This window comes from Heteronotia binoei, chromosome 19 (genome assembly GCF_032191835.1).
Source record: "Heteronotia binoei isolate CCM8104 ecotype False Entrance Well chromosome 19, APGP_CSIRO_Hbin_v1, whole genome shotgun sequence".
Taxonomy (NCBI): Eukaryota; Metazoa; Chordata; class Lepidosauria; order Squamata; family Gekkonidae; genus Heteronotia; species Heteronotia binoei.
In genome coordinates, this window is record NC_083241.1 from 20,850,488 (window position 1) to 20,870,178 (window position 19,691).

Below are 19,691 nucleotides of genomic sequence, written 5' to 3' on the forward strand. Positions count from 1 at the left end.
CTCCACTAAAGCCTCCCCATTTCAGATAGTGAATGGTTATGAAGGAAAGCCTTTTCCCTTGCTGCCCAGCAGCCAAGGAACCTCACCTCCCACCTCTTGTCAGCAATGGTGAGAAGAAATCAAAAAAGGCTGGGCCATTATATAGGAGAACCTGGAAACAGCTAAGAGAGACTATAAAACCCACTTCGACAAAAAACATGCACCCGAATGGGAGTTTAAAGTGGGAGAGACAGTTTTCCTATCTACTAAGAACTTGCCATTACCACAGACTTGCAGGAAACTGGCATACAAATATCTGGGACCGTTCAAAATAAAACGAGTAATAAACAAGGGGGGTTTTCGCACTGACCTTCAAGTGGCGCGACCACCCTCTTCACACCAGAGGATCTGCCCGGATTTCGCACAAGAAGCGCCGGCACACCCAAAAGAGCCGGCGACTTCCGTCGCGAAACCCGCTCAAACGTTTTCCTGCTTCTTGGCGGTTTCCGTTTGAGCGGGTTTCGCGACGGAAGTCGCCGGCTCTTTTGAGTGCGCCGGCGCTTCTTGTGCGAAATCCGGGCAGATCCTCCAGTGTGAAGAGGGTGGTCGCGCCACTTGAAGGTCAGTGCAAAAACGCCCAAGGTGACAGTAGAACTGGAATTACTGAAACTGTTTAGTAAAATTCACCCTGTTTTCCATTGCAGTCTTCTTCGGAAAGATCCTGAAATTATGGCTTGCACCCCTGCCCTTCAGAGCCCCAACCTATTTAAGTGAGGGGTCAAAGTCATCATGAGGTGCAGGAGGTGCTAGACGCCAAAATGAAGAGGGGCCGGGGGTTGTACTTCTTAGTACGTTGGAAATACTTCCCACCTAGCTGTGACGAGTGGGTCAAATCATCGGACCTACGAGCCCCTCTCCTCCTGAAAAGATTTTACCTACTGCACCCAGACAAACCCTGAGCAAGAGCTTAGGGGGGGCAGTATGTCAGACGATGTAACTTTTCCTGAAATAAAATGCTTAACTGAACTGCTGCCATCTTGAAACGCTGTTACTAACCATGAGAAAGACCTTGCATATCAAAGTAGAGAGTTGCAGATTGTTGCTAGTGCTTGGTGTGAACATTTCTTTCCCTTGATACTAACAAAGGCAGAAATTCCTCTTTGAAGATAAAACGCCTCCAGGGACAGCCGCTTGGACATCCCCGGAAGACTAACCGTAACAATAAGATAAGGGAAAGAGACTGTGTGAATCTTCGCACCTCAGTTCAGCAATGTTTACAATTGTGGCTTTGTGTAATACCCTTTGATGTATTCACCTCAAAGTATGCTCTTTACTGCTACACAGTATCAGTCTCAATTTTCTTCGTTATGATGCCTATGGATTATCAAATAAAGCCTAACTTTGCAACAATTCAAGGTCTGGTTAATTTGAGATCCCATCGTCTGACACCAACTATCAATAGATCCAGATCGGTAGCTGTCAAAACCAGCTGAGGACTATCACTTCCAATTACATACCTATAACTGCTAACAGGTGATGTTATTAGCAACCTTAGATACCATGGATGCAATTCAGAAAATACTTAACCATTGGGTGTTGTCATTTACAAGTGAGACTTCAGCAACTTACGTACATAAGAACAGACATTTAAAGACAAATGACTGTCCTAAAAGCCCTAAAAGACACTAACACAGGCGTTTCAATGAAAGAGAGCATACAGCAGAGGTCCATCTGGGAAGGCCAGGTCAAAGGGAGCTGAAGGCTGGGCAGCAAGGAAAAGCTTGAGCTTCTAACGCAGACAGAGGTGATTTAGTAGGCATTGCAGAAACTTGGTGGGATGATTCTCATGACTAGAGTGTAATAGTGGATGGCTACCAGTTGTTCATAGGAGCCCTGTGGCACAGAGTGGTAAGCTGCAGTACTGCAGTCCAAGCTCTGCTCATGTCCTGAGTTCAATCCTGGCAGAAACTGGGTTCAGGTAGCCAGCTCTAGGTCCAAGGTCAGTAAAATGGTCAGGTAGCCACCTCTAGGTCCAAGGTCAGTAAAAAGTGTATCCAGCTTGCTGGGGGTAAAGTGGGGGTAAAGACTGGGGAAAGCAATGGCAAACCACCCAATTAAAAAGTCTGCCAAGAAAACGTCATGATGCAACATCACCCCATGGGTTGGTAACAACTCAGTGTTTGCACAGGGGACTACCTTTAGCTTTTGATGTTTAAACAATTTTATTGATATATGGTAACAATATCTAATTATATCATTACTATCTCTAACCCATATGATATTTTCCAATCCCCCCTCCCTCAGTTACTAGACTCCCGCCGAGGTTATATACTTAAGTTCAGTTATAAAGGTACCCTTAACCAATCAAAGTTCAATATCTTTCTTTTCTCATATTCATATTAAAAAATTGTCCAATGTCTTTTTACATTCCACTCTTTCTCTATATATCCTCTAAATTTCTTCCACTCCTTTTTAAACACATCCAAATCATAGTCTCTTAAAGTTCTTGTTAATTTGTCCATCTCGCTCCATGATAAAACTTTCACAATCCAATCCCATTTCTCTGGTATTTGTTCTTGCTTCCACAACTGCTCATACAATGTCCTAGTAGCTGAGAGCAAATACCAAATTAGAGTTCTATCTTCTTATGGAAATTTTTCCATTTGTAATCCCAGTAGAAAGGTCTCTGCAACTTTCTTAAAGTCGTATCCCAAAATTTTAGAAATTTCTTGTTGTATCATCTGCCAAAACTTTTTTGCTTTTTCACAAGTCCACCACATATGAAAAAAAGAACCTTCATGATTTTTACATTTCCAACTTCTATCCGACATCTTTTTACTCATCTCTGCCAGTTTTTTCGGAGTCATATACCACCTGTACATCATCTTAAAACACTTCTCTTTAATACTCTGACATGTTGATATTTTCATCGAGTTCTTCCAAAGATACTCCCATGTATCCATTTGAATTTCTCTATTCACATTAATTGCCCATTTAATCATTTGAGATTTTACTACTTCTTCTTCTGTAGACCATTTCAATAGTAATTTATATACTTTCTATATTAATTTTTCGTTATCTCCAAGCAGAACCCTTTCCAATTCCGTTTGCTCACATCTAATTCCATCAGATTTAACATCATTTTCCATCAATCTTTTTATTTGTTGCATTTGAAACCAGTCATACTTATTATTTAACTCTTCTGCAGATTTTAATTCAACTTTATCGCCTCGAATCTTTAGCAGTTGATTATATGACACCGCTCTTTCTTCATCAGATTCAGCTGTTATTTTTATTACTTCTGCTGGCACTATCCAAAGCAGCTTTCTCTCATCACCATATTTCTTATATTTTATCCAAGTATTTAGTAAGCTATTTCTAATATAGTGGTGAGAAAAAAGACCATTCATCTTGTTTTTCCCATAATACATATAAGCATGCTAGCCAAATTTCTTCCCATGAGCTTCTAACCACAACAGTTTTTTATTTAACAGCATTATCCAATCCTTTATCCATGTCAAGCAAACTGCATCATGATACAATCTTAAGTCTGAAAGCTGAAAACCTTTAGCTTTTTACCAGTTGTCCAAGAAAAATCAAAAGGGTTGAAGAGGAGGTGGAATGTCATTGTATGTAAGGAGAGGGCTTACTTGTGAGGAAATACTTGTAAGGAGTAAGGTTTATTTGTCAGGAGGTGGGTGACAACTCAACTGAAAGTATCTAGGTGAGATTAAAGGCAAAAAGGACAAACGGTATTGTAGTTGGAGTCTGCTACAGAAGGGTGAGGATGTAGAAGCTACTTTCCTTGAGCAGTTTGTCAATGTATCCAAGCAACATGACTTTGCAGTTATGGGTGATTTCAACCTCCCTGATGTGTGCTGGGAGACAAACTTAGCAAAAAATTCAGAGTCACACAACTTCCTGACCTGCCTATAAAAGCAAGAGTGAGTAGATGGGGTGAAGGTGGTGGGGATCTTAGAGGGACATGACCATGTCCTCCTAGAATTCTTTGTGGTGTAGAGGTCACTTGGCTGCATTGGATGAGTACAAACCCCCTGGGCCAGATGGTATACACCCAAGAGTGCTCAAAGAACTTTTTACAGGCTCACAAGGCCTTTGTACATCATCTTCAAGATGCTTTGGAGGACTGGAGATGTGCCACAAGACCGGAGGAGGGTGAATGTTATCTCAATCGTTGAAAAAGGGAGGAAAGATGACCCAGGAAACTGCACATCTGTCAGTCTGCTCTCTGTCCCAGGGAAGATACTAGAGCAGATTTCAAAGGGGTCTGTGAGCATTTGAAGGACAACTTGCTGATACAGGGAAATAAACACAGATTTATCCCCAGTGGGTCTCACCAGATCACACTCATCTTCTTTGAGCAAGTGACAAGTTTACTGGATTGTGACAGTGTCTGTAAATGTTGTTTATCTGGATTTCAGTAGTTAACAGCAGGGTTCTCCATGAAGTTCTGGTGAGTAAATTGGAGGACTGCAGACTGGACTCTAGGATAGTTAGATGGTTAGGGAAATGGTTAGAGAGTCAGTTTGGTGTAGTGGTTAAGTGTGTGGATCTGGGAGAACCAGGTTTGATTCCCCATCTGTCAAGCAGACGGATTCAATGACGAGTCGAAGTTGCTACAAAGACTACGTTTATTGATAGACTGTTACTTTGGCTCAAGCCTTGGCTTGAGAAGAGTCCACTTGCGGAGAGGGCGGGATATAAGTTGAACGTAATAAATAAATAAATAATAAGAATGAAACCAATACATTAGTACATAAGTTTTAAGGTACACTTCAAAGAGATTCCTACGGGGAGGGGAAGCAGGGGAGCATTCACACATAAGCCACAAAACTACATACATTCCCAGGGCGTTATCAGGCATTCGGCCTTGTATCACCCAGATGGCGCTTCCTCCCGCAAGAGGATTCATGGGAAGGTGCTGATTGCTTTGCTCTCAGTAATTATCAGTCATAAAACAAAGAGGGGCCAGGAAAGGATAATAAACTAGCAGCATTTGGTTCAGTATGATCTTACCCAGGCCTGCTTGTGGCAGGCCAGGAACCCATCAGTTATTGATCAGAATCAGTTGAGCTTGACACCATCTTCCACCTGCACCTGGAATGGCCTTGGGTCAGCCATTGCTCTTGCAGGAGTTGTCCTTAAAAGGGCAGCTTCTGTGAGAGCTCTCTCAGCCTCATCTACCTCAGAAGGTGTTTGTTGTGGGGGAAGAAGATAAGGGAGATTGTAAGCCACTCTGAGACCCTGATTCAGAGAGAAGGGCGGGATATATATCTACAGTCTTCTTCTTCTTCAGAACCACACCCAAAGATTAGTTGTCAATGGTATTTCTTCTGATTGGAGGAAGGTATCCAATTGGAGGAAGGGCTTGATTCTGATTCCTGATTGGAGGAAGGGTTTGATTCTGGGCCTAATACTTTTCAATATTTTTGTAAATGATCTGGAAGGGACTATTTATTAAATTTGCAGATACCTATTTGGGAGGAACATCAGACACAGGGGCAGCCCTAGAGCGTGCAGTGCCCCAGGAAAAGCCCTGCACCCCACACCCATCTGCCCCCCTTGTGGGCTGTGGGCAAAGCCAAAGGAGGGCGGGGAGGGCACACAGCTGGCACACGGCCTCTGTGGCACTGTCTCCCTCACAGATTTCCCCAGTAACTGTTCCCTGTCCCAAAATGCTCCAGCTTCCCTATTTTCCTGTTTCCTTTATGCCATCCCATTAACTATTTTTTTAAAAAAAATGTATTAAAGATAATAACAAGACAAAAGAAACAGTGGGGAGCAAAGATCAAGCTTGTGAATAAGTTGCAAGTGAAGCGTGGTTGCCAGAGCCACCAGGTGTCAGATGTGTAACTTACTTGAACCAAACTGTAGCTTAGAAATGCTTGACATGACTAACGCCATGATGTACTTTAATGTGACCCCTGCTTTACTAACCATGAGAAATGTAGCAAGCACCTTTCCTCAAAGCATTCTGTAACCGCAAGGAGAAAAATCTCACACTCGGCCTAAAAGCCATCTGTGGTCTTTGAAGTTAGCATATCCAAGGTTCCTTTCCCCTGGGAAGGAGATAAGATCATGGGAAGCACCGACTGTCTCTGGGGGTGTGAAAAGACTGTATTGTTTCCTGCGTTTGAAATGTAGAAAAGGCTGGTTTCAGCCTTGAAGGGCATCAAACTCAATCTGCCTCCTAACTAGCATGTTTGTTCTCAAATAAATGGATCAATTTTGCAACATTATGATCCATCTCTGTGAAGTTCCACATCTTGACACCAGGAGACCCACTGAGGGAAACTGAAGAAACACCTTTAAACAGGAAGTAACACATGCCCTTTGTCTCCCCCTCACTGGGTCTCAAGGAAAGCTGCCCCCAGTAAGTCCTCAAAAACAGAAGGTCCAACAATGAAAGCCATGCCATTTATTAGGACCAACCAAAATGACACAACCTTCCTTTGCACTGTTCAGGCTTTTGTTTCTGGATTTGTCTTTGGCCCAACAAAGCTACCTGGAAGCTCCATTTAAAAAGAGGAAAGAGCAAAACGCAATTGCTGGGTTGCACTGTTGTGGAGAAAATACTAAAGAAGCCCTTTTAAAAAAAGCTGGGGGGTTGGATGCCCAAAGTTTGAAGATATCAAGTCAGAGGAGTTGGAGGGGCAGTGTTCCCTGTTTGTACCCCCACTCTCTCAATCCTTGGCTGCCTAAGGTGTGTGTGTGTGGCAATGTTGCCAGTTGTCTGACCCCCCCCCCCCAAAAAAAAAAACCCTAAAGAAAGGCCTGGATCATGGGACAGTATAGAATCAAGGACTGTTGGTGAAAAATAGACAATGCCATAAAATAAGGCAATACAGAGAGAAACAAGATGGGCTTGAAGGCTACAGAGGGGGAAAGCGCAATAGTATGCTTGCAGTTCTCCCACTAGGGAAAATAGAACCCCCTTTGTGTGCCAATTTTGGTCAGGAAAATCATGAGGAGGGGCTGAAGCCCCCTCTCCTGCTCTGCAGTCGCAAACCAAACCCACATGCTTGGGGCCCAGGTCCTCTTTAGCTTGATGCGTGACAATCCAATGTCAGGAAACACAGATGATATACACTTAAAATTTTAACTTGTGGTTTGGCCCTCAGTCTTCATCTTCTTTTCTTTTCTTTTTTTTTTTTTAAAAAGCAAATAAAAAGCTGCAAATGCTGACATGCAAAGCCCTGTAAAACATCGGTAAAATCAACAGGAAATATGATTTTGAAAGGAACAGGACTTCTCCAGATTTGGAGGGATACCAACTTTGCACAGCCCTCTCCAGCACCTTGAGGAGAATATTTTGTGTTCCAGAGGTTGTATGAATAAATTACTGCACCCAGTTGCTATGGCAGCTCCTAATTTGTTATTGAATGATACAGCAATACACGTTTAAATAGCTTGAAACCTGGCCTGGAGCTATGCTATAAACATGCATATTTGTCATTCTGCTCTCCCCTTCCCAGGTTAAATGGCTATACATTTTAAATAAAAATAGCATCTTGTCTGTACAGAGCAGTGGGGAAACTTAAAGAACCCTGGACAGGACAGAGAGGACACAGAACTTGCCTGGAAGGAGCAGTTGATGCATCACATGACCAGACACATGAGAGGGTTTTCTTCCTCCTGCCAGAAAGTAGGCTCAGGTAATTTTTGGATGAGGGGGAGAATTTCATCCTGATAGATTTGGAGGCAAAAACTGAAAGAAACATCACAACCCAGTCCCAAGCATATGTCATAAGAATATCACACACACACACAAACACACACTCTTTAGCAAACTAAACAAGCAAAATCCAAAACCAAGTTTAATAAATGGTACACATCGCTACCAAAGAGCCAGTTTGGTGTGGAGAGCCAGTTTGGTGTAGTGGTTAAGTGTGCGGACTCTTATCTGGGAGAACCGGGTTTGATTCCCCACTCCTCCACTTGCACCTGCTAGCATGGCCTTGGGTCAGCCATAGCTCTGGCAGAGGTTGTCCATGAAAGGGCAGCTGCTGTGAGAACCCTCTCAGCCCCACCCACCTCACAGGGGGTCTGTTGTGGGGGGAGGAAGGTAAAGGAGATTGTGAGCCGCTCTGAGACTCTTCGGAGTGGAGGGCAGGATATAAATGCAATATCTTCTTCTTCTTTAAGGTCTATGGCATCCCTTTTGTGACCCTGGCATCCCTGGGAGAGCCCAGCCTCCACTTTTGCTCCATAAAGCTACCTACTCATCCCACCACACTTTTTTGTTACTGAGAAATTAAATTCTACATAAAATGACATGACTGCAGATCACTAGTTGGGATATCTGGAAAACTCTGCAACTGGCAGTCTTGTAAACCAATCAGTAATATATCGATGTAGCACTGCAGAATATTCCAAATTCTTGCACTACTGATTCACAAAACAAAATAAAGTGTTTTATCTCAAGGGTCTGCACCCTGTGGATCCGGAGCCATTAGAGAACCAAATACAGCTCTTTAAAAATAAGAAAACAGAATTTTTCAGTTAAGGTCTGTCAAGGGGATAAGTGTGATGAAGCAGTATGTGAAGGGAATGGCAGGCAGAGGTTTCAAGGAAACTCCTGGGCTCCTCAGAGATGCCTTAAAGAAAGAGAAATAATAAAAGTGAACGGATGCCAGAGATCCCCCGATGCTGATCTGGCAGTCGGTGGGAGAAGAAAGTTTTAAAATATTGCTGGAAAACCTGGAAGTGACATCAATCTGCTCTAGGGATCTAGGTAAAACCACAGAGTTTCCTGCAATTCCTTAGAGCAGAATGACATCACTCGTGGGGTTTTCCCAGAAGTGACATAATGCCCGTGGTCAGTGGCACCTCCTCCATGTCAATGCCCACCCTCAGATTCTCTATATTGACTCTTTGCCAATCACTTGCTCTGAATTTTGACACAATTTGGTTCTTCGATTATAAAAAGTTGCTGACTCCTGCTTTAACCCAAATGATTCTGGCTCACAGAAATCACCAAAGAAGATGACAAGCTATACCACATTTTGCAAGTTGTACCAGGTTCTACTTAATCCAGATAACAACAACAACAAATCTTACTGAACACTCCTACCAAATAACAATATAGGCAGGACATACATATACTTTCTGAGAACTAAGTATCACAAATTGCTACAATATCCCTCATTTGTGGCTTTGGTTAGGTGTTGTGTTGCTTAACAGGAAATGGTAACAGGAAAAACAAAAACACCTCTCTATCCAAAGTTTTATGTTGCTTGATTCAAGGGAGTGAGGTTTCTGATTGCTTTTGTGTGTCTTTTGTGTAGCTGTTGCTGAGTGAGGAGAGCTTGTTTGCCTGGGGGTAATTGCTGGATCTACCCTCTGCTGTTGCTCTGGCTGTTGAGTTAGAGGTGGGTGGGGGTTTGAGCCTTTAATTTGCAAGGCTTCTCCTTGCCAGAGTCGCGAACCTGTGGCTCTTAGCCTGGGGGTTCTGTAGAAAGCTGGGTACTTGCTCACAAGTAGTTTCAAGTGGCAACTGGTAGTGGGATTTAAAGAGAAGTCAAGATATAGAAAGTTTTGAAATGGATTGCAGCAGCATGGCTGGTGAGGGAGCAGAGGCAGTGATGTGTAATGACTGTGGGATGTTTGTATTTCTACCTGAGAGGAGCAGCAATTATACTTGCAACAAGTGTAAGTTAGTGACCCTGCTGGAGGAGAAGATACGGGGACTGGAGGCAGAATTGTCCACACTGCAGTGTATAAAGGAAGGTGAAGATTTTCTTGACAGAATGCATGAGGTGCTTTTGAAAGGACAAGAGGAGGAAGAGGAAATGGTATCTCAGCAATTAGAAGAGAACCCAACACAGGAGGAGCGTTCCTGGAAAAATGTAACCCAAAGGAGAAAGAAAATCAGGAGATCTTCTGAGCCTCTGCTGCTCAGCAATGTCAAGTCTGCAGATTCAATAACGAGTCCTTGTTGATAAAAGTAACTAGTTTATTAAAGTCTGGTACTTGTGGCAATGCCAGTATTGAAAGACTGAAGTTCATACAGTAGGTATCAAGCTATAAGGGATACATCAAAAGGATTCCTGAGGGAGGGGCACTATGCAGGGCACATTCACACATAGATGTTACAATTTCATTCTCAGGCTCGTTGGCCTTGAACAAGGCAGACTCCTGACTCCTACATTGCCTCTAGCCTGAGAAGGCACCGATTATCGCTTCACACTCTCCCATTTCCCAAAGCAATACTACATAACAAAAGGGAGGGGGTCAGTCAGAGTTTAAGCTAGCAGCACTTGAATATACTTTGGTTCTTTCCCAGAATGCTCTGCCTGAGCCAGAGTTATGCACAGACTTGACATACTGCCCCCCCTAAGCCGCCTCCACCCCACCCGCAGAGGGCTTTTGATTGAATTTTTTAATTAGATCAGGGGTGATGATGTCACCCTCAGCAACCCATTCCTTTTCGCTGATGGGGAAGTGTTTCCACTTCACCAGATAGTGTCGAACCCCCCTTTTGATCTTAGAGTCCAGGATTTCTTGGACTTCGTGATGGCTCTGGTTCCCAATTAGTACCAGCAGAGGGGCGGGTTCTCGAGGATGCCAAGTCGACGCCCCCGGGTCTCGACAAAGAAGGCTGCAATGAAATACAGGGTGGACTTTACTCAGGGCTTTAGGCAGTTCCAGTTCTACTGTCACTGAGTTTATAACTCTTTTGATTTTGAATGGCCCTAAGAACTTGTAGGCTAGTTTTCTCGAGGGCTGGTTAAGAGGTAGGTTCTTGGTTGACACAAACACTGAGTCCCCCACCTTGAAATCCCAGGCTGGGACATGAGATTTATCGTACTGTTTCTTCGGCAGCCTCTAAGTTTTCTTAAATGATTTTCCAGCTGCCGCTCGGCCCCTGCCACCATTGTTCAAAATTAGAAGGGTCGGTGGGTGGCTCCCCCCCGGCAGGAGAGGCATGGGTTTCCCTTCATACTCATACACGGTGGAAAACGGGGAGGCCTTGGTAGAACTGTGTACACTGTTATTGTACCCATAGTCGGCGAAGGGGAGGAGGTCTACCCAGTCTGATTGGCGGTGGTTGATGAAGCAGCGCAGGTACTGCTCCAGCACCCCGTTCACTCTCTCTGTCTGTCCGTACGTCTGGGGGTGATAGGCAGAACTCAACCCCTGCTCAATTCCGACCAATTTGCAAAACTCCTGCCAGAAGGTGGCAACGAACTGCGGCCCGCAGTCGCTAATGACCTTGTCAGGGAATGAGTGAAGTTTGACCACGTGATCGAAGAATAGAGTGGCTAACTTCTTTGCCGTGGGGAGTTGAGCGCATGGGATGAAATGAACCTGCTTCGAAAAAATATCTACCACCACCAATATGACTGTTTTCCCACGGGAGGGGGGTAATTCCACAATGAAGTCCATGGACACCACCGACCAGGGTCGTTTGGCTGTCTCCAGCGGCTGCAGGAGTCCCGGAGGTTCCCCCCCTCTTCTCTTTGCCATGATACAAATGGGGCAGCTGGCCACGTACTCCGACACGTCCTTTTTTAAGGAGGGCCACCAAAACTGTCGGTTGATTAGGTGTAGAGTTTTACCGTAGCCAAAGTGGCCAGCTAATTTGTTAGAGTGGCAGAACTGCAGGACTTCCCCCTTAGACTTTCTGGTACATAAAGTTTGGTGCCTTTGTACCACAGCCTGTCGCTTCCCTTTAGAACCCCCTCTGGCCGTCCCTCCCCCTCCTTTTCCGTCTCCGCGGCCAGCTTTTCTCTCCCCAAGCTCTCCATCTCCTGCTTCCTCTGGGAGCGGGTTGTTACCATGGCTGCCACCTGGGAGGGGGGAATCATTGACTCAACGACTTCCTCTTTTTGGCTCTCATGCTGCGGCAGCCGGGAGAGGGCGTCGGCTAAGAAGTTTTTCGCCCCCGGGATGTGTCGCAGCGTGAAGTCAAATTTGGAAAAGAAGCCAGCCCATCTGATCTGTTTCTCGCTCAGCTTTCGTTTCCCAGTGAGAGCCTCAAGGTTCTTATGGTCGGTCCAGATCTCGAACGGGACCTTGGCTCCTTCTAACCAAGAGCGCCAAGTCTTAAGGGCAAACATCACGGCGAAAGCCGGTTTATCCCACACCGACCAGTTCCTCTGTTCCCCTGAGAATTTCCGGGAGATGTAGGCGCACAGCTGCAATCTCCCCTCCTCATCCTTTTGCATGAGGATGGCCCCGACGGCTACAGCGGAGGCGTCACATTGGACCACGATGGCCTTCTGCTCGTTGGGGTGGGTCAGGACCGGCTTACTAGTGAATAGGCGTTTCAGTTTGTCGAAGGCCTCTTGGCACTTCGCAGTCCAATTCAGTTTCGCTCCCAGGCGTTTCGCCTCTGGGCCCTTCCCCTTAGTCTTTAGGAGCTCAGTTAGGGGGAGGGTGATCTGGGCGAACCCCGCTATGAACGTCCTGTAAAAATTTGCGAACCCGAGGAAAGATTGGAGCTGTCTACGTGTCCTCGGGGGTGCCCACTCCACCATCGCCTGCACTTTTGCCGGGTCCATCTCCAACCCCTTCCCCGACACCCGGAACCCCAAGTAGTCTAATTCCGTCTGGTGGAATTCACATTTGGATAGCTTGGCATACAGTTTGTGCTTTAGTAGGGTGCTGAGCACTTCCCTCACCAATTTCACATGTGATTGTTCGTCTTGGGAATAAATAATGATATCATCAAGGTACACCACCACCCCTTTATACAGATACCTTCTCAGCACATCATTGATAAAATTTATTTATTTAAGATTTGTATCCCGCCCTTCCCACTAGTGGCTCAGGGCGACACCCGGGGTGCCTTGCAACCCAAACGGCATTACTAAGTACTCGAACTGTCTCATTGGCGTATTGAACGCCGTCTTCCACTCGTCCCTCTCCTTGATGTGCACCCGGAAGTGCGCATCTCTCAAGTCCAGTTTTGTAAAAATCTTGCCCTCTGAGACCGTGCTCAGTAAATCCCGAATGAGGGTGATGGGGTAGGCGTTGGACGTCGAGATCACGTTTATTCCGCGAAAGTCTGTGCAAAGTCTAAGCAAGCCGTCCTTCTTCTTCCTAAACAGGACCGGGGCCGCGTGGGGGGCCGTGGCGGGCCTGATGAAACCTCGGGCCAGATTCTGGTCCAGGAATTTGCGTAGCTCTTTCTTCTCCACCCACCCCATCGGGTATAATTTGGCCCTAGGCAACGTTTCCCCCAGGATCAGTTCGATGGCACAGTCTGTGGTCCGGTGGGGGGAAGCTGGTTGGCTCCCTGCTCACTAAAAAACCCCCCATTAAGTCCCGGTAAGCTCGAGGGACCGCCGGGACCTCCTCCACTGACACACATGCTTGCTCCTTTGCCACTGGTGCCCTGGGGCCCCACGCTGGGTTCCACGTGTGGTGGGCGCACAAGGGGTCTACAAACCGGATGGTCTGGGCCCCCCATCTAATGCGGGGCTCATGCTTTTCCAGCCAACGCACCCCCAACACCACCAGGTACGAGCATGTGTGGGCAATCACGAAGACTTCTTGGTCCCAGTGCCCCTCTATCCCCGTGGGGAGGGGCTGAGTCTCGAGCTTGCAGGGCTCCCCTCTCATCACCGACCCGTCCATCTGCTTGAACTGCATGGGGCAGGGTAGTGGGGAACTAAATTTGGGGAGATTAGTTCTCGGTTGCACCCCGAGTCCACCAGGGTCCTGACTTGCATGAACCTCCTTAAGGAGGGGTTCAGTAATTTTACTGTCACAAAGTATAAGCGTCCCGTTACTCTCACCGTCACTGGTGCCTCTTCTGGCTCGACCTGCTGGCTGGCACCCTTCAGAGCAGGTCCGGCTCGTTTCCCGCCAGCTCGGAGATCCAGGTCAGGTTGGCTAGCTCTGTGGACAGTAGCACCTCCTCCTCGGTCTCCTCAGCCACGGCCACGCTGATCTTCGTCGCTTCCTTAGGGCGGCCGGTGGGTTTCTTCGGGGTCAGGGCCACAGTCTTCCCCCCGCTCGGAGCTCCTTTTGGCATAGGAGGGTTCGGGCAACTAGAAGCCAAGTGGGACGGGTCCCCACACCTAAAGCATCTTCGGGGTCCCGCTGCTGGCCCCCCGCCGGTTTCTTGGCCTCGGCTTTGGGGGGTTTAGGTTTAGGGTGGCTTTTTCCTGACTGGTGCTGACGTTGCATCGCTACCCGTTTCAGGTTGGTTTCGACCTCTCCCGCCAGTTGAATCCAGCCCACTAGGGTGTCTGGTTGGGCCTGGGTTAGGGCCCGATCCAGGATGCTGGCGTTCAGTCCGCGGGTGAAGTGTTCGATTTTCATCAGCTCACTCCACCCTCGCACCTTGGCCGCGTTTGTTCTGAACTCCGTGGCGTATTCCCTAATGGATCGGGCCCCCTGCTGCATGTTGCGGAGGGCCGCCAGGGCCCGGGTTTCTTGTAATGGGTCCTCGTACTGAGCCATCAGAACCTGTAGGAAGGTGTGCACATAGTCCAGCTCAGGGCTCATAGCCTCGTATAAGCTCACGTACCATCTCTTCGTGGCCCCCTTCAGCTTGGAGCCCAGGTAGTCCACCCTGCTGAACTCATCGGGGAAGGTGTTTTCCCAATAGTACATGTAGCTGTTCGCTTGTATAGTGAAATAGTCCACCTCCTCCGGGTCCCCGTCGAAGGTGGCCTCCAATTCTTGCCCCCTAAGGGCAACGGCCCACCCGGTTGCTGTCTCGGGCCCCTAGGCGGAGGAAGGACCGGTGGAGCTTGCAGTGGAGGCGGGTGCGCTCACGGTGGCTGCTGCGCCGGCGGGGTTGGCTGCGGTCGGCGGGCCCGGTTGGCCCTAGGGTCCAGGCAAGTTGCGTGGTCAACGCCTGGATCTCGTCCTTCAGCCCTCTGACTGCCCCGTCGACCTCTATGCGCACCATGGCTCGGAACATGCGTGCGTCCTCCTCGGGCATGTCTTTGGGCTGAGGTTCCTCTTCTCCTCCCTCAGCCCCCTCACCCCCGGCGCACTCTTCCTCGTCCTCCAGAACCTGGACTACAATGATGTTGTCCCCCTCGCCCGTCTCCATGACATCGGGATTGGCGGACCTCTGCTCAGCCATTCTGACTCTCCTCGTGTGGCGGGTCATGATGGCATCCTGGCGCATCGGGGCCTCATCCATGGTTGTGGTTGAGGTCCGTTGCTGGTACTGCCGGGGGGTGATCACCAACTGGAACTGTGGAGGGGAAGCCGCCGCTCTCCTGGAGTCCAGTACATGCCAGGGCGCCCCCGACTCTCAAAATTAAAATAATGTTTTTAAAGTGTTCGCGACATTAAAAATTGTTGGAATTAATTGAGATGATGACAAGAAGATAAATACTATTGGACAAATAGTTTGTAATGGACTTTAGAAGCCTTTAAAAGAAAAAGGGGAAAAAGTTGCAGAGAAAAGCAAAAAGTCGCGACTGCCATTTTGAAGGATTTAAAAATTTTTAAAATTAATATCTTGGCCTGGGAAGCTCTGAGGACAGCAAAATTAGGCTTGTTATAAAAGTTCTAATCTTTTGAATCTGATAGTTAAATTTGAAATTGGCAAGATCAAAATTTTCGGTGTTTTTAAATGTTAGAACACAAGCAAACTCGTACAAGGTCTACTTCATTGGAGAAAATGCAGGATCAATTAGAGGCAATGGAGGCCAGAATGATGAAAGGCATAAGAGAGATGATAACTGCATAAAAAAAATTATAGAAGAGATTTTAAAAGATATGGAAGATTTCAGAAAGGAAACAGAGGAAACATCTAAGAAAGTGCAGGAGGTAGAAGGGAGAATGAAAGTACATGATTTCACCTTGTTGAAAATGCAAGAAGAAGTGACAATCCATGACTGCAAATTGATGGAGACTCAGATACATCTGAGAAAAGTACCTGAAAAGGAAGATGGTGACCTGAAAGAATATATAATAAAAATAATTGCAGAATTTTTAGAGGAAGATCCTGAAAAGACTAAAAATATGTATGACTATATGTATAGAGTGAACTCAATCTATGCCAAGAAAAATAATTTACCAAGAGATGTTGTCATAAGATACATGACAAAAGAAATGGTGGGGAAGATCATGAATAAAAATTTTGAAAAGACATTGATAGTGGAAGGCAGCAGAGTAAGAATTATGAAGGAGTTGCCAAGGCAAGAGATAAATGATAGAAGAACATATTAAAAACTGACAGAAAAATTACAGGACAATGAAATGAGGTTTAGATGGATAATACCTGAAGGTTTGAGCTTTGAACTTCAGGGGGAAAGAATCACAATTACAAATGCACAGAAACTGCGTAAATTTTATGAAGAACATAAAAAAATTGCACCATGATGGATTACAAATTATTGTCTTGGAATGTAAATGGACTAAATTCACCACAAAAAAGAAGGGCACCATTTCATTGGATTAAGATGCAAAATTGTAATATAGTTTGCTTACAAGAAGTGCATATTAAACAAAAGGATTACAAATTTTTATGGAATAAACAATTGGGGTTATAATTTTTTTCATTGGCTGAACAGAAGAAAGGGGGAGTGATTTTTTATATTAAACAAGAATTGGAGCCAAAATTAGTGTTTAAAGATAAAGATGGAAGATTTGTAGCAGTAGAAATAATATTAAATGCAAAAAACCCCATTGTTATTGGGACTGTATGCGCCTAATGGTGCAAAGGATGCTTTTTAAAAAAGACATTATACAACAACTTGATGAACTGACTTATTACCAAGTTTTGATAATGGGAGATTTTAATGGAACAATTAAGAAATCATTGGATAGGTCTGGGGGAAAAAATAATGACAAAGAAGGAAAATTGCCAAAGTCTTTTTTTGAATTGGTCAAACAAGAAAATTTGGAGAACATATGGAGGAAATTTAACCCTGAAGTGCAGGACTATACCTTTTTTTTCAGCAAGACATAAAACTTTTTCCAGAATTTACATGTTGTGGGGCACTAAAGATTTAGGTCTTATAACAAGGACAATCGAGATTTTACCTAAAATTGGGGCTGACCATAACCCAATAATGTGGATTACAAAATTGTCTAAGAAATTGAGAAGATGGAGATTGAATGAAGATTTGCTACAGAATAAAGAATAGTGACATACCTAGAAAATGAAACTAAAGCTTTCTTTTAAATGAATGACAAAGAGGATATAGAATTTCTGACGGTCTGGGATGCCTATAAAGTAATAATGAGAGAAATATTGATTACTCCGAATAATAAAGATAAGAGAGCAAAATAAAAACATTGGACATTCAAAATGAAATAAAGAAAAAAGAAGGGGAGTTGAGAAAAAGACCAGGGAAAAAGAAAATTATAAGGGAAATTACAATATTGTCTAAGAAATTGAGAAGATGGAGATTGAATGAAGATTTGCTACAGAATAAAGAATAGTGACATACCTAGAAAATGAAACTAAAGCTTTCTTTCAAATGAATGACAAAGAGGATATAGAATTTCTGACGGTCTGGGATGCCTATAAAGTAATAATGAGAGGAATATTGATTACTCTGAATAATAAAGATAAGAGAGCAAAATAAAAACTTGGACATTCAAATTGAAATAAAGAAAAAAGAAGGGGAGTTGAAAAAAAGACCAGGGAAAAAGAAAATTATAAGGGAAATTACAATATTACAATCGCAAATGAGAAATTTGTTAAATAAAGAATTGGAATGGAATTTGAAAAGACTGCAGCAGAAATCTTTTGAGGGAGCAAATAAACCTGGAAAGTATTTGGCTTGGCAACTGAAGAAAAAGAGAGAAAATAAAATTATTTTAAAATTGTAGTAGATGGAAGAGAGGTGGTTACCCAAAAGGGAATAAAAAGAGAATTTTTTAAGTACTATGCCAAGTTGTTTAAAGGTGTTAAAATAAAGAAAAAAAAGATGGATGAGTATTTACAAAAGATAAAAATAGAACCCTTAACTGAAAATATGCGAAGTTTTGAATGATCCAATTGAAAAAATAGAAATTGAAGCAGCAATTAATTCAATGGAAAAGCACCTGCGCCAGATGGATATACTGCTAAATATTTTAAAACCTTTAAAGAATTGCAGAAGTTGATGAACATGATAAGAATAAAAGGGAAAATGCCAAACACATGGAAGGAAGCTGTTATTTCGTTGATACCTAAGAAAGATGGAGATGTCACGAATGTAAAAAATTACAGACCTATTTCACTATTAAATAATGACTATAAAATCTTGGCAGAATGGCTTAAACAACAGTTGATAAATTTTATAAAGGAAGATCAAGCGGGGTTTCTTCCCAAAAGGCAAATAAGAGACAATATCAGAACTGTTGTAAATATTGTAAAATATTATGAAAGACATCCAGAAAAGGAAGTAGCATTATTCTTTGCAGATGCAGAGAAAGCATTTGATAATTTAAACTAGGACGTTATGTTTGCAGTAATGGAGAAAATGGAGCTGGCAGACAGCTTTATAAGAATGATAAAAGCAATATACACTGAACAACGTGAAGATCTTACAGAAGATATGATAATTAGCAAAGGTACAAGACAAGGTTGTCCACTTTCCCCATTGTTGTATATAATGACTCTTGAAATATTACTGATGCAGATCCAAGAAGAAAAAGAAATAGAAGGATTAAAAATAAAAGGATTTACTTACAAATATAGAGCATTTGCAGATTATATAATGTTTATAAATGAAAACCCCATACATGTCACACCTTTGTTGTTAGCCAAAATACAAGATCAATCAATCAATCAATCAACCTTTAATGGCATGTAAAAACAGGTTAAAAGAAAAATGGGTTGAAAAACAGAAAATAGGTTAAAATACTGGACATTAGAGTACATTTACATAAGATCACAGTTAAATGGGACAACAAGACTGTTCCTTGTCTTGACGAATCTTTTTGGCCCAGTACAGAAATAAGGCAGTATTTACAGTTATGTCAGGAGTAACATCTTTCAAAAGAAACTGGACCTTATCTGGATCAGCCAAACCCATCTTATTTAAAAGAATAGGATCCAAAAATTGACCACAAATACTTAGATGAAAAGGACAATACAGGAGAATATGTGAAATGGTTTCAATAGATCCAGACTTACACGGACATAGTCTGGCCGGGTAGGGTATGTTATGATATCTACCATATAGAACTGCTGATGGCATAACATCAAATCTTGCCAACATCAAGCGAAAACCCTAGACTCACGGGAGAACAAGTTTTATTAGCGGCGCTGTGGGGATTTTGTAATTCAATATCCAAAATTCTGGCTTTAATCATACGAAATGCCTCTGTTTGTGAGAGCATGGATAAAGATAAACCAACAGTGCTAATCTTTTTCTCGATGGAGTCTAGCCAACTAGAGTAACTAGATTCTGAGAGCATTTGAGAGATAAGACTGGAAGGATCGAAGTTATAGTGTATTCGCAACCAATATTTAACAGTTAAGAGCCATGCCCTAGTTTCAAGTGGGACCTGCCCCGATTCTAGGCATAGGGCTGCATAAGGCACACAACATGGCATTCCCAAAATTTTACGGAGAAATTTGGCTTGGATGCGTTCCAAGGAATAATCAAATGCACCAATCCATAATGGCATACCATATAATAGTTGCGCACATGTTTTGGCCTTAAAAGCTTTCAGAGCAGCCGGCACAAATTGATTGCCCTTATTGTAGAAGAAACGACAGAGAACCTGGGCAGTGGCCTTAGCCATATTAGTTGCAGACCTTCGCTGAACAGTCC